Source organism: Pseudophryne corroboree, chromosome 5 (genome assembly GCF_028390025.1).
Source record: "Pseudophryne corroboree isolate aPseCor3 chromosome 5, aPseCor3.hap2, whole genome shotgun sequence".
In the NCBI taxonomy this organism is placed as follows: Eukaryota; Metazoa; Chordata; class Amphibia; order Anura; family Myobatrachidae; genus Pseudophryne; species Pseudophryne corroboree.
The window spans coordinates 701049490-701062848 of record NC_086448.1 but is presented as its reverse complement, the minus strand read 5'-3'; the positions used below and the strand labels follow the sequence as shown (position 1 = coordinate 701062848).

Here is a 13359-nt window from a genome sequence, read left to right as displayed (position 1 = left end):
CCCCTATTCTTAAAAAACCTACACTTGATCCTAACACTCTCTCCAACTATCGACCCATCTCTCTCCTCCCCTTTGCCTCCAAACTTCTTGAGCGTATTGTCTATAATCGCCTCACTGCCTTTCTTTCCTCTCACTCACTGCTTGACCCATTCCAGTCTGGTTTCCGTTCTCTCCACTCCACTGAAACTGCCCTCACAAAAGTCTGCAATGACCTCCATGCAGCCAAATCTAAGGGCCACTACTCTCTGCTTATTCTTCTTGACCTCTCTGCTGCTTTTGACACTGTGGACCATCCTCTCCTTCTGCAAATCCTTCACTCTCTTGGTCTGCGTGATACTGCCCTCTCCTGGCTGTCCTCCTACCTCTCTGATCGTTCCTTCTCTGTCTCCTCTCATGATGCTACCTCCCCCCCACTTCCACTAACTGTTGGTGTCCCCCAAGGCTCTGTTCTTGGTCCTCTCCTTTTCTCTCTCTATACGTCCTCTTTAGGTGAACTCATTAGTTCTTTTAACTTCCAATATCACCTCTATGCTGATGACACTCAAATCTACCTCTCCTCCCCTGATCTCTCCACGGCTCTCCTCACTCGTACCTCAAACTGTCTTTCTGCTATCTCTTCCTGGATGTCTCAGCGCTTTCTTAAACTCAACATGTCTAAGACTGAGCTGATCATCTTCCCACCCTCCCGCACAGCCTCACCTCCCACAATCTCATTATCCATTGATGGCACAACTATCTCCCCTAGCCCCCAAGTACGCTGTCTTGGCGTAATCCTTGACTCCTCCCTCTCCTTCAAACCACACATTCAGCACCTCTCACAAACCTGTCATTTTCATCTCAAAAACATTTCTAGAATCAGGCCTTTTCTCACACAGGATGCCACTAAGATCATTATTCACTCACTGATTATTTCCAGACTGGACTACTGTAATCTCCTCTTAACTGCCTCCCTGACAATCACCTCTCTCCACTCCAATCTATCCTCAATGCTGCTGCCCGGCTCATCTTCCTCACCAAACGCACTACGTCTACCTCCCCCCTCCTACAGGCCCTCCACTGGCTTCCCTTCCCTTTCAGAATCCAATTCAAACTTCTCACACTCACTTACAAAGCCCTCACCCACTCCTCTCCCATCTACATCTCTGACCTTATCTCCCTTTACTCTCCCACCCGTCCTCTTCGCTCTGCTAATGCACGCCGTCTCTCCTGTCTTCTGATTACTTCCTCCCACTCCTATCTCCAAGATTTTTCACGTGCTGCTCCATTTCTCTGGAATTCTTTACCTCTCCCCCTCAGACTCTCCACCTCTCTACAAAACTTCAAACGGGCTCTTAAGACCCATTTCTTTACCAAACCTAGCCAAATCTCAACATAACCCTCTGTTCCACGCTCTCTATGTACCCCATCTGTGTCATCCCTGTCTGTCTACCCCTCCCCTTAGAATGTAAGCTCTCACGAGTAGGGCCCTCTTCTCTCATGTGCTTATACTTTTCTTACTTTAATAATCCTCAACTGCCCAGATCCCACAGTTTTTTGACCACCTGGAACTTATCTCTATGTTTACTGGTGTAGTTATGCTTAGTTGCCCTGTACTTGTCCTATATTGTATTCAACTGTAAGTCACTGTTTTCCTATTTTTTATGTGCATTTGTACTCTGTAATCGGGCGCTGCGGAACCCTTGTGGCGCCATATAAATAAAGGATAATAATAATAGTGTGTATGGCGGTGCGATGTATAGTTACTTCGCATCACTGGGTCGCATCATCGGAAGACTTATGGTGTCCACACACGGTGCGATTATCACATGGGAATTGGTCTTTTTAGTTCAAATAGCGTCTAGTTCAAATCGCACCGTGTGTATTTTCCCATGCGATGCACGCTCCCACATAGACAATATATCAAGGCAAAATAGTATGTGCATTCAGGGTTTTTTGTACTACATCGCAACCAGCCCACTATTTATATTGTAGTGTAGTTAAGATCGGGTGTAGCTCAAATCGCACAGTGTGTACAGTCCAAATCGCATAGCACACATTGCATAGGCTCAAATCGCACCTAGCACAAATCTCACCGTGTGTGGGCACCATTAGGGCATAATTCAGACCTGATTGCAGCAGCAAAAAAAATCTGATTGGCGAAACCATGTACAGTGCAGGTGGGGCAGATATAACATATTTATAGAGAGAGTTAGATTTGGGTGGGGTGTGTTCAAACTGAAATCTAAATTGCAGTGTAAAAATAAAGCAGCCAGTATTTACCCTGCACAGAAACAATATAACCCACCCAAATCTAAAGGTGGGTACACACTGGCAAGATATATCTGCAGAGCAGTTGATCTGTAGATATATCTATGGACGGATCGGGCAGTGTGCTGTGCATACACACTGCCCGATCCGTCGGGGACTGATGCCATGAACTGGGCGGGCGTGTACACACGCCCGCCCAGTTCAGCTGTCAATCACCGCTGGCCGCTGCAGCATGTGTACGGGCGGTCGGCCGACCGCCGTACACACACAGCGACGTGCCAATATATCGGTAGATATATTGGCCGTCGGCTGTGCTGCGGGGCCGACGCGATAAGTCTGTGAACGACGAAGTATCGGCCGACGGACCCGCGATATATCGGCCATTCAAGAGAACGGCCGATATATCGGCCAGTGTGTACGGGCCTTAACTTTCTCTGCACATGTTACATCTGCCCCACCTGCATTGCACATGATTTTGCCCATTAGAGAAAGATTTTGCAATCCGGTCTGAATTAGGCCGTTATATGGACTTATATTAGACTTATATGGAGATAGTGGAATTGGACATTTTATGAAACAGTAACAAAAATAATAAATAAATTTCTCTGACGTCCTAGTGGATGCTGGGACTCCGTAAGGACCATGGGGAATAGCGGCTCCGCAGGAGACAGGGCACAAAATAAAAGCTTAAGGATCAGGTGGTGTGCACTGGCTCCTCCCCCTATGACCCTCCTCCAAGCCTCAGTTAGATTTTTGTGCCCGGCCGAGAAGGGTGCAATCTAGGTGGCTCTCCTGAGCTGCTTAGAATAAAAGTTTAGTTTAGGATTTTTTATTTTCAGTGAGTCCTGCTGGCAACAGGCTCACTGCATCGTGGGACTAAGGGGAGAAGAAACGGACTCACCTGAGTGCAGAGTGGATCGGGTTTCTTAGGCTACTGGACATTAGCTCCAGAGGGACGATCACAGGTTCAGCCTGGATGGGTCACCGGAGCCGCGCCGCCGTCCCCCTTACAGAGCCAGAAGAGACGAAGAGGTCCGGTGAAATCGGCGGCAGAAGACGATCCTGTCTTCAGACTAAGGTAGCGCACAGCACCGCAGCTGTGCGCCATTGCTCTCAGCACACTTCACACTCCGGTCACTGAGGGTGCAGGGCGCTGGGGGGGGAGCGCCCTGAGACGCAATATTACAGTATATACCTTAGGTGGCTAAAAAGAATACATCACATATAGCTCCTGGGCTATATGGATGTATTTTACCCCTGCCATTTTACACAGAAAAAGCGGGAGATAAGGACGTCGTGAAGGGGCGGAGCCTATCTCCTCAGCACACAAGCGCCATTTTCCCTCACAGCTCCGCTGGAAGGACGGCTCCCTGACTCTCCCCTGCAGTCCTGCTTCAGAATCAGGGTAAAAAAGAGAAGGGGGGGCACGTTTGGCAGCAAATAAATATATTAACAGCAGCTATAAGGGAGTAACACTTATATAAGGTTATCCCTGTATATATATATATATAGCGCTGGGTGTGTGCTGGCAGACTCTCCCTCTGTCTCTCCAAAGGGCTAAGTGGGGTCCTGTCCTCTATCAGAGCATTCCCGGTGTGTGTGCTGTGTGTCGGTACGCGTGTGTCGACATGTATGAGGAGGAAAATGATGTGGAGGCGGAGCAGTTGCCTGTGTTGGTGATGTCACCCCCTAGGGAGTCGACACCTGACTGGATGATTGTATTTAAACAATTAAGTGATAATGTCAGCAATTTGCAAAAAACTGTTGACGACATGAGACAGCCGGCAAATCAATTAGTGCCTGTCCAGGCGTCTCAGACACCGTCAGGGGCGCTAAAACGCCCGTTACCTCAGTGGGTCGACACAGACCCTGACACAGATACTGAGTCTAGTGTCGACGGTGACGAGACAAACGTAATGTCCAGTAGGGCCACACGTTACATGATCACGGCAATGAAAGAGGCATTGAACCTTTCTGACACTACAAGTACCACAAAGAAGGGTATTATGTGGGGTGAGAAAAAACTACCAATAGTTTTTCCTGAGTCAGAGGAAATAAATGAGGTGTGTGAAAAAGCGTGGGTTTCCCCCGATAAAAAACAGCTAATTTCTAAAAAATTATTAGCATTATATCCTTTCCCGCCAGAGGTTAGGGCGCGTTGGGAAACACCCCCTAGGGTAGATAAGGCGCTCACACGTTTATCTAAACAAGTAGCGTTACCGTCTCCTGATACGGCCACCCTCAAAGAACCAGCTGATAGAAGGCTGGAAAATATCCTAAAAAGTATATACACACATACTGGTGTTATACTGCGACCAGCAATCGCCTCAGCCTGGATGTGCAGTGCTGGAGTCGCATGGTCGGATTCCCTGACTGAGAATATTGATACCCTGGATAGGGACAATATTTTGTTAACTATAGAACATTTAAAGGATGCATTACTATATATGCGTGATGCACAGAGGGATATTTGCACCCTGGCATCAAGAGTAAGTGCTATGTCCATCTCTGCCAGAAGAGCGTTATGGACGCGACAGTGGTCAGGGGATGCGGATTCCAAACGGCACATGGAAGTATTGCCGTATAAAGGGGAGGAGTTATTTGGGGCTGGTCTATCGGACCTGGTGGCCACGGCAACGGCTGGAAAATCCACCTTTTTACCCCAGGTCACTCCACATCAGCAGAAAAAGACACCGTCTTTTCAAACTCAGTCCTTTCGTTCCCATAAGTACAAGCGAGCAAAAGGCCACTCTTTTTCTGCCCCGGGGCAGAGGAAGAGGAAAAAGACTGCACCATGCAGCCGCTTCCCAGGAGCAGAAGCCCTCCCCTGCTTCTGCCAAGTCTTCAGCATGACGCTGGGGCTTTACAAGCAGACTCAGATATGGTGGGGGCCCGTCTCAAGAATTTCAACGCGCAGTGGGATCACTCGCAAGTGGATCCCTGGATTCTACAGGTAGTATCGCAGGGGTACAAACTGGAATTCGAGGCGTTTCCCCCTCGTCGGTTCCTGAAGTCTGCTTTACCAAAGTCTCCCTCCGACAGGGAGGCAGTTTTGGAAGCCATTCACAAGCTGTATTCCCAGCAGGTGATAATCAAGGTACCCCTCCTGCAACAAGGAAAGGGGTATTATTCCACGCTGTTTGTGGTACCGAAGCCGGACGGCTCGGTGAGACCAATTTTAAATCTGAAATCCTTGAACACTTACATAAAAAGGTTCAAATTCAAGATGGAGTCACTCAGAGCAGTGATAGCGAACCTGGAAGAAGGGGACTATATGGTGTCTCTGGACATCAAAGATGCTTATCTCCACGTCCCAATATACCCTTCTCACCAAGGGTACCTCAGGTTTGTAGTACAAAACTGTCATTATCAGTTTCAGACGCTGCCGTTTGGATTGTCCACGGCACCTCGGGTCTTTACCAAGGTAATGGCCGAAATGATGATTCTTCTACGAAGAAAAGGCATTTTAATTATCCCTTACTTGGACGATCTCCTGATAAGGGCAAGATCCAGGGAACAGTTAGAAGTCGGAGTAGCACTATCTCAGGTAGTGTTACGTCAGCACGGGTGGATTCTAAATATTCCAAAATCGCAGCTGATTCCAACGACACGTCTACTGTTCCTAGGAATGATTCTGGACACAGTCCAGAAGAAGGTGTTTCTCCCGGAGGAGAAGGCCAGGGAGTTATCCGAGCTAGTCAGGAACCTCCTAAAACCAGACCAGGTCTCAGTGCATCAGTGCACGAGGGTCCTGGGAAAAATGGTGGCTTCTTACGAAGCGATTCCATTCGGAAGATTCCATGCAAGAACATTTCAGTGGGATCTACTGGACAAATGGTCCGGATCGCATCTGCAGATGCATCAGCGGGATAACCCTGTCGCCAAGGACAAGGGTGTCTCTCCTGTGGTGGCTGCAGAGTGCTCATCTACTAGAGGGCCGCAGATTTGGCATTCAGGATTGGATCCTGGTAACCACGGATGCCAGCCTGAGAGGCTGGGGAGCAGTCACACAGGGAAGGAATTTCCAGGGCCTGTGGTCAAGCATGGAAACATCTCTTCATATAAACATTCTGGAACTAAGGGCCATTTACAATGCCCTAAGTCAAGCAAAACCTCTGCTTCAGGGTCAGGCGGTGTTGATCCAATCGGACAACATCACGTCAGTCGCCCACGTAAACAGACAGGGCGGCACGAGAAGCAGGAGGGCAATGGCAGAAGCTGCAAGGATTCTTCGCTGGGCGGAAAATCATGTGATAGCACTGTCAGCAGTTTTCATTCCGGGAGTGGACAACTGGGAAGCAGACTTCCTCAGCAGACACGACCTTCACCCGGGAGAGTGGGGACTTCACCCAGAAGTCTTCCACCTGATTGTAAACCGTTGGGAAAAACCAAAGGTGGACATGATGGCGTCACGTCTAAACAAAAAACTGGACAGATATTGCGCCAGGTCAAGGGACCCTCAGGCAATAGCAGTGGACGCTCTGGTAACGCCGTGGGTGTACCAGTCAGTGTATGTGTTCCCTCCTCTGCCTCTCATACCAAAAGTACTGAGAATCATAAGAAGGAGAGGAGTAAGAACTATACTCGTGGTCCCGGATTGGCCAAGAAGGACTTGGTACCCGGAACTTCAAGAGATGCTCACGGACGAACCGTGGCCTCTACCTCTAAGAAAGGACCTGCTACTGCAGGGGCCTTGTCTGTTCCAAGACTTACCGCGGCTGCGTTTGACGGCATGGCAGTTGAACGCCGGATCCTGAGGGAAAAAGGCATTCCAGAAGAAGTCATTCCTACTCTGGTCAAAGCCAGGAAGGACGTAACCGCAAAACATTATCACCGCATTTGGCGTAAATATGTTGCGTGGTGTGAGGCCAAGAGGGCCCCTACAGAGGAATTTCAACTGGGTCGTTTCCTTCATTTCCTGCAAACAGGACTGTCTATGGGCCTAAAATTAGGGTCCATTAAGGTTCAAATTTTGGCCCTGTCGATTTTCTTCCAGAAAGAACTGGCTTCAGTACCTGAAGTTCAGACATTTGTAAAAGGGGTGCTGCACATACAGCCTCCTTTTGTGCCTCCAGTGGCACCTTGGGATCTCAACGTGGTGTTGAGTTTTCTAAAGTCACATTGGTTTGAACCACTTTCCACTGTGGACTTGAAATATCTCACATGGAAGGTGTCGATGCTGTTAGCCTTGGCTTCAGCCAGGCGTGTGTCAGAATTGGCGGCTTTATCATATAAAAGCCCTTACTTAATTTTTCATTCTGACAGGGCGGAATTGAGGACTCGTCCTCAATTTCTACCTAAGGTGGTTTCTGCATTTCACATGAACCAACCTATTGTGGTACCTGCGGCTACCAGGGACTTAGAGGACTCTAAGTTGCTTGACGTTGTCAGGGCCTTAAAAATATATGTTTCCAGGACGGCTGGAGTCAGAAAATCTGACTCGCTGTTTATCCTGTATGCACCCAACAAGCTGGGTGCCCCTGCTTCTAAGCAGACGATTGCTCGTTGGATTTGTAGTACAATTCAGCTTGCACATTCTGTGGCAGGCCTGCCACAGCCAAAATCAATAAAAGCCCATTCCACAAGGAAAGTGGGCTCATCTTGGGCGGCTGCCCGAGGGGTCTCGGCTTTACAACTTTGCCGAGCAGCTACTTGGTCAGGGGCAAACACGTTTGCTAAATTCTACAAATTTGATACCCTGGCTGAGGAGGACCTGGAGTTCTCTCATTCGGTGCTGCAGAGTCATCCGCACTCTCCCGCCCGTTTGGGAGCTTTGGTATAATCCCCATGGTCCTTACGGAGTCCCAGCATCCACTAGGACGTCAGAGAAAATAAGATTTTACTTACCGATAAATCTATTTCTCGTAGTCCGTAGTGGATGCTGGGCGCCCATCCCTAGTGCGGATTGTCTGCAATACTTGTATATAGTTATTGTTACAAAAATTCGGGTTATTATTGTTGTGAGCCATCTTTTCAGAGGCTCCCTTGCGTTTATCATACTGTTATCTGGGTTCAGATCACAAGTTGTACGGTGTGATTGGTGTGGCTGGTATGAGTCTTACCCGGGATTCAATATCCTTCCTTATTATGTACGCTCGTCCGGGCACAGTATCCTAACTGAGGCTTGGAGGAGGGTCATAGGGGGAGGAGCCAGTGCACACCACCTGATCCTTAAGCTTTTATTTTGTGCCCTGTCTCCTGCGGAGCCGCTATTCCCCATGGTCCTTACGGAGTCCCAGCATCCACTACGGACTACGAGAAATAGATTTATCGGTAAGTAAAATCTTATTAAAAATAAGATTTATTAACCAGTAGCTTACACCATTTTGGAATGGTGTTAGCCGTACCCAACAATATATCAGTGCGTGCGTGGAAATCACATCACTGATTTCACTTTCACCCTTACAAGAGAGGGGTGCTCCGCAAAGCAGGCAAAAATTCATAAATACCATTGGTATCCAAAAATGTATAAATAAATAAGGCCCACTCAAGGGCCCTCATTCCGAGTTGTTCGCTCGCTAGCTGCTTTTAGCAGCATTGCACACGCTAAGCCGCCGCCTTCTGGGAGTGAATCTTAGCTTAGCCGAATTGCGAACGAAAGATTCTCAAAATTGCGAATAGAAATTTCTTTGTTTCTGAGTAGCTCGAGACTTACTCAGCCATTGCGATCAGTTCAGTCAGTTTCGTTCCTGGTTTGACGTCACAAACACTCCCAGCGTTCGCCCAGACACTCCCCCGTTTCTTCAGACACTCCCGCGTTTTTCCCAGAAACGGTAGCGTTTTTTCACACACTCCCATAAAACGGCCAGTTTCCGCCCAGAAACACCCACTTCCTGTCAATCACACTCTGATCACCAGAACGATGAAAAAACCTTGTAATGCCGTGAGTAAAATTCCTAACTGCATAGCAAATTTACTTGGCACAGTCGCAGTGCAAACATTGCGCATGCGCAGTTAGCGGAAAATCGTTGCGATGCGAAAAAAATTACTGAGCGAACAACTCGGAATGACCCCCATGGTACAGTGATTTAATTTTGTCAACAAGTTTTCCCAGAAATAATAGCAAAGAAATAATTTCTTCTCTTCATCTTTTCCTGTTGTCTGGGTTTTAAACTGTTCCAATTTCCAAGGGTGCAAAGCAATTGGAGAGCAAATAGCATATATTATACAATCAAACCCCAGTTAATGCATTGATGCATTCTCTCCGATAAGCGGAAGAGCTGAGAACTCGGAGGTGTAAAGTGATTTCTGCCTTTGCTGTGTGCTTAACCCGTTAGCTGCTGGCACACAGGCAGCATGACATGATTACATAAGGCAGGCGTGCACTGGTGGCTCCCCATCCCCCTCCTCTTCCTGCAGGCTCTGCACCCTGTAATGTGAATCTAGAGGCAGATGTAGGAGGTGGGGCCCATCTCTCCCAATCAGCTCAGTGACACTGGCACATTAGCTCACAGCTTAAAGCCACACAGCGGTGGAAAGAGCAGATCTTTTAATTTTATTATTATTTTACGTCTAAAAAGAGACACAAGATGGGGGTAAGGGTGGGGTGCGGTGATAATGTATGTGACTTTCTGGGGGTCACACAAGGGTTTTACCCCCAGTGTATTTATTTGCTTATCAGCAGCACAGTTTGTGTACGAGTCCTGATGGTGCTGTAACCCGTGCATGTGGCTGCAGATAGGCCAGCTCAAATCCTCTTAGCATCCCCCCCCTCTATCTGCCCCTTATTCCAATCTGTACAACTGCAGCCTCTCTGTCGCCGTCTGTAAATAAAGGTACTAGCAGGGACGATGGAGCTATATTCCCTGCGAGGCAAACCTGGGCACTAGCTGCAAAACAGTTAAAATGACAAGGTATGTCCGCATGGAGGGATGGTGGCTGTAACTTCATGTCCACCATAGCAATGACACTGGTTTATACTGGCAGACAGCAGAGCTAATGTTAACTGGACTTTACCCTCTAGCGTATAAATGTATTAACAATGTCTTACTGTGGCCAGCACTCATCCTTTTCATTGGGATGAGCCAATAAGGTGGTAATGTTTTGTTTCTTTCATGTGACTGGTGAAAGAGGTTTCGAGCTCAGCGTGGAATCTGAATTATGGTACATTGTGTAGGGGGTGTGATGTGTATTAAGATAATTCCATGTGTGGTACTGTAATAAGGCAAGCTGCCAGTGCTGTCTGGGACTTGTAGTTCTACAATGGGGGAAGAACTGCAGAGTTCTAAAGATTTTCTAAATTGGATGTCAATCATTTAGAAATTCACAAATGAGTATTAGGAATGCATTAGGTCAAGATAGACACACACTGTCCTGGAATAAATGGTAAATGTCAGTTTCACACTTCTAGATAGAAATGCTAAAATCTTAATCACGACTCTTAACTATTTAAATGTATACTCCTGTTTGAAATAGAAACATAGAATTTGATGGCAGATAAGAACCACTTGGCCTATCTAGTCTGTCCCTTTTCTCCTGCAGGGTCCACAGGTTATCCACAGGATAACATCGGGATATGATGTAGCGTCAGCAGATTGGCACCAAACGATCAAAGCTTTCGGCCTCCCAGAATGCAACGGGCCTGTCCCTATATCCCTGGCTCAGGCAATTCAGTTTTTTTGTTTGGTGTGGCAGGAGCTGGACCATGGTCAATGGACTGCTGGTTTTTAGCAGTCATAAGCTTTTCTCTAACGTCCTAGTGGATGCTGGGAACTCCATAAGGACCATGGGGAATAGCGGGCTCCGAAGGAGGCTGGGCACTCTAGAAAGATTTATGACTACCTGGTGTGCACTGGCTCCTCCCACTATGACCCTCCTCCAAGCCTCAGTTAGATCTTGTGCCCAGCCGAGGTTGGATGCACACTAGGGGCTCTCCTGAGCCCTTAGAAAGAAAGTATAGATTTAGTTTTTTTATTTTCAGTGAGACCTGCTGGCAACAGGCTCACTGCAGCGAGGGACTAAGGGGAGAAGAAGCGAACTCGCCTGCTTGCAGCCGGATTGGGCTTCTTAGGCTACTGGACACCATTAGCTCCAGAGGGATCGACCGCAGGCCCAGTCCTTGGTGTTCGGTCCCGGAGCCGCGCCGCCGTCCCCCTTACAGAGCCAGAAGCAAGAAGAGGTCCGGAAAAACGGCGGCAGAAGACATCAGTCTTCACCAAGGTAGCGCACAGCACTGCAGCTGTGCTCCATTGCTCCTCATGCACACCACACACTCCGGTCACTGATGGGTGCAGGGCGCTGGGGGGGGGGGCGCCCTGAGCAGCAATATAAACACCTTGGCTGGCAAAAATACATCACATATAACCCCCAGGGCTATATGGATGTATATTAACCCCTGCCAGATTCCATAAAAATGCGGGAGAAAAGTCAGCGAAAAAGGGGCGGAGCCTATCTCCTCAGCACACTGGCGCCATTTTTCCCTCACAGCTCCGTTGGAGGGAAGCTCCCTGGCTCTCCCCTGCAGTCTACACTACAGAACAGGGTTAAAACAGAGAGGGGGGGCACTAAATTTAGGCGCAGTATAAATTATATAAAAGCAGCTATAGGGGACATAACTTAGTTAGTCCCTGCATTATATAGCGCTCTGGCGTGTGCTGGCATACTCTCACTCTGTCCCCCCAAAGGGCTTTTGTGGGTCCTGTCCTCATTGGAGCATTCCTTGTGTGTGTGCGGTGTGTCGGTACGGCTGTGTCGACGACATGTTTGATGAGGAGACTTATGTGGAGGCGGAGCAGTTGCCGATAAATGAGATGTCGCCCCTGTGGGCCGACACCAGAGTGGATGGATAGGTGGAAGGTATTAACCGACAGTGTCAACTCCTTACATAAAAGGCTGGATGACGTAACAGCTATGGGACAGCCGGCTTCTCAGCCCGCGCCTGCCCAGACGTCTCAAAGGCCATCAACGCTCCCTCAGATGGCAGACACAGATGTCGACACGGGGTCTGACTCCAGTGTCGACGAGGTTGAGACATATACACAATCCACTAGGAACATCCGTTACATGATCCCGGCAATATAAAATGTGTTACACATTTCTGACATTAACCCAAGTACCACTAAAAACAAAGGGTTTTATGTGTGGGGAGAAAAAGCAGGCAGTGTTTTGTTCCCCCATCAAATGAGTGAATGAAGTGTGAAAAAGCGTGGGTTCCCCCGATAAGAAACTGGTAATTTCTAACAAGTTACTGATGGCGTACCCTTTCCCGCCAGAGGATAAGTTACGCTGGGAGATATCCCCTAGGGTGGATAAGGCGCTCACACGTTTGTCAAGGTGGCACTGCCGTCTTAGGATACGGCCACTTTGAAGGTACCTGCTGATAAATAGCAGGAGGCTATCCTGAAGTCTGTAATTACACACTCAGGTACTAGACTGAGACCTGCAGACTGCTGCAGCGTGGTCTGTACCCCTTTCAAACAGGGATACTATTTTGCGAACATAAGACGTCGTCTTATATATGAGGGATGCACAGAGGAATATTTTGCCGGCTGGCATCCTGAATTATTGCAATGTCCATTCTGTCAGGAGGGTATTGGAGACCCGACACTGGACAGGTGATGCTGACTTTAAAAGGCACATAGAGCCTTATAAGGGTGAGGAATTGGTTGGGGATGGTCTCTGGGACCTCGTATCCACAGCAACAGCTGGGATGAAAATATTTTACCTCAGGTTTCCTCACAGCCTAAGAAACGCACTGTATTATCAGGTACAGTATTTTCGGCTTCAAAAAAGCAGGCGGGTCAAACGAGGGAAGAGGGAAAATGCTGCACCAGCAGCCAGTCCCCAGAATCAAAATTCTTCCCCTGCTTCCTCTGAGTCCACCGCATGACGCGGGGGCTCCACAGGCGTAGCCAGGTACGGTGGAGGGCCGCCTCAAAAATTTCAGCGATCAGTGGGCTCGCTCACAGGTGGATCCCTGGATCCTTCAAGTAGTATCTCAGGGGTACAAGCTGGAAGTCGAGGCGTCTCCCCCCCGCCGTTTACTCAAATCTGCCTTGCCGACAACTCCCTCAGGCAGGGAGGCTGTGCTAGAGGCAATTCACAAGCTGTATTCCCAGCAGGTGATAGTCAAGGTGCCCCTACTTCAACAAGGACGGGGTTACTATTCCACAC

The 13359-nt window shown here is 48.4% G+C and overlaps 1 protein-coding gene across 3 annotated transcripts in view; it reads left to right on the top strand.

Annotated features, from left to right (window-relative positions):
• The window catches only part of NCOA2 (nuclear receptor coactivator 2), a 493980-nt gene that overhangs the window by 216866 nt on the left and 263755 nt on the right, over window positions 1-13359 (top strand). The window contains exon 1 of one of the 3 annotated variants that reach the window (XM_063923887.1): window positions 9890-10100. The exons of the other annotated variants lie outside the window; for them this stretch is intronic. The gene's annotated coding sequence lies outside the window, so the exon portion shown is untranslated. Of the gene's footprint in view, window positions 1-9889; window positions 10101-13359 lie in introns of those variants that run through there. 3 annotated transcript variants of the gene reach the window in all.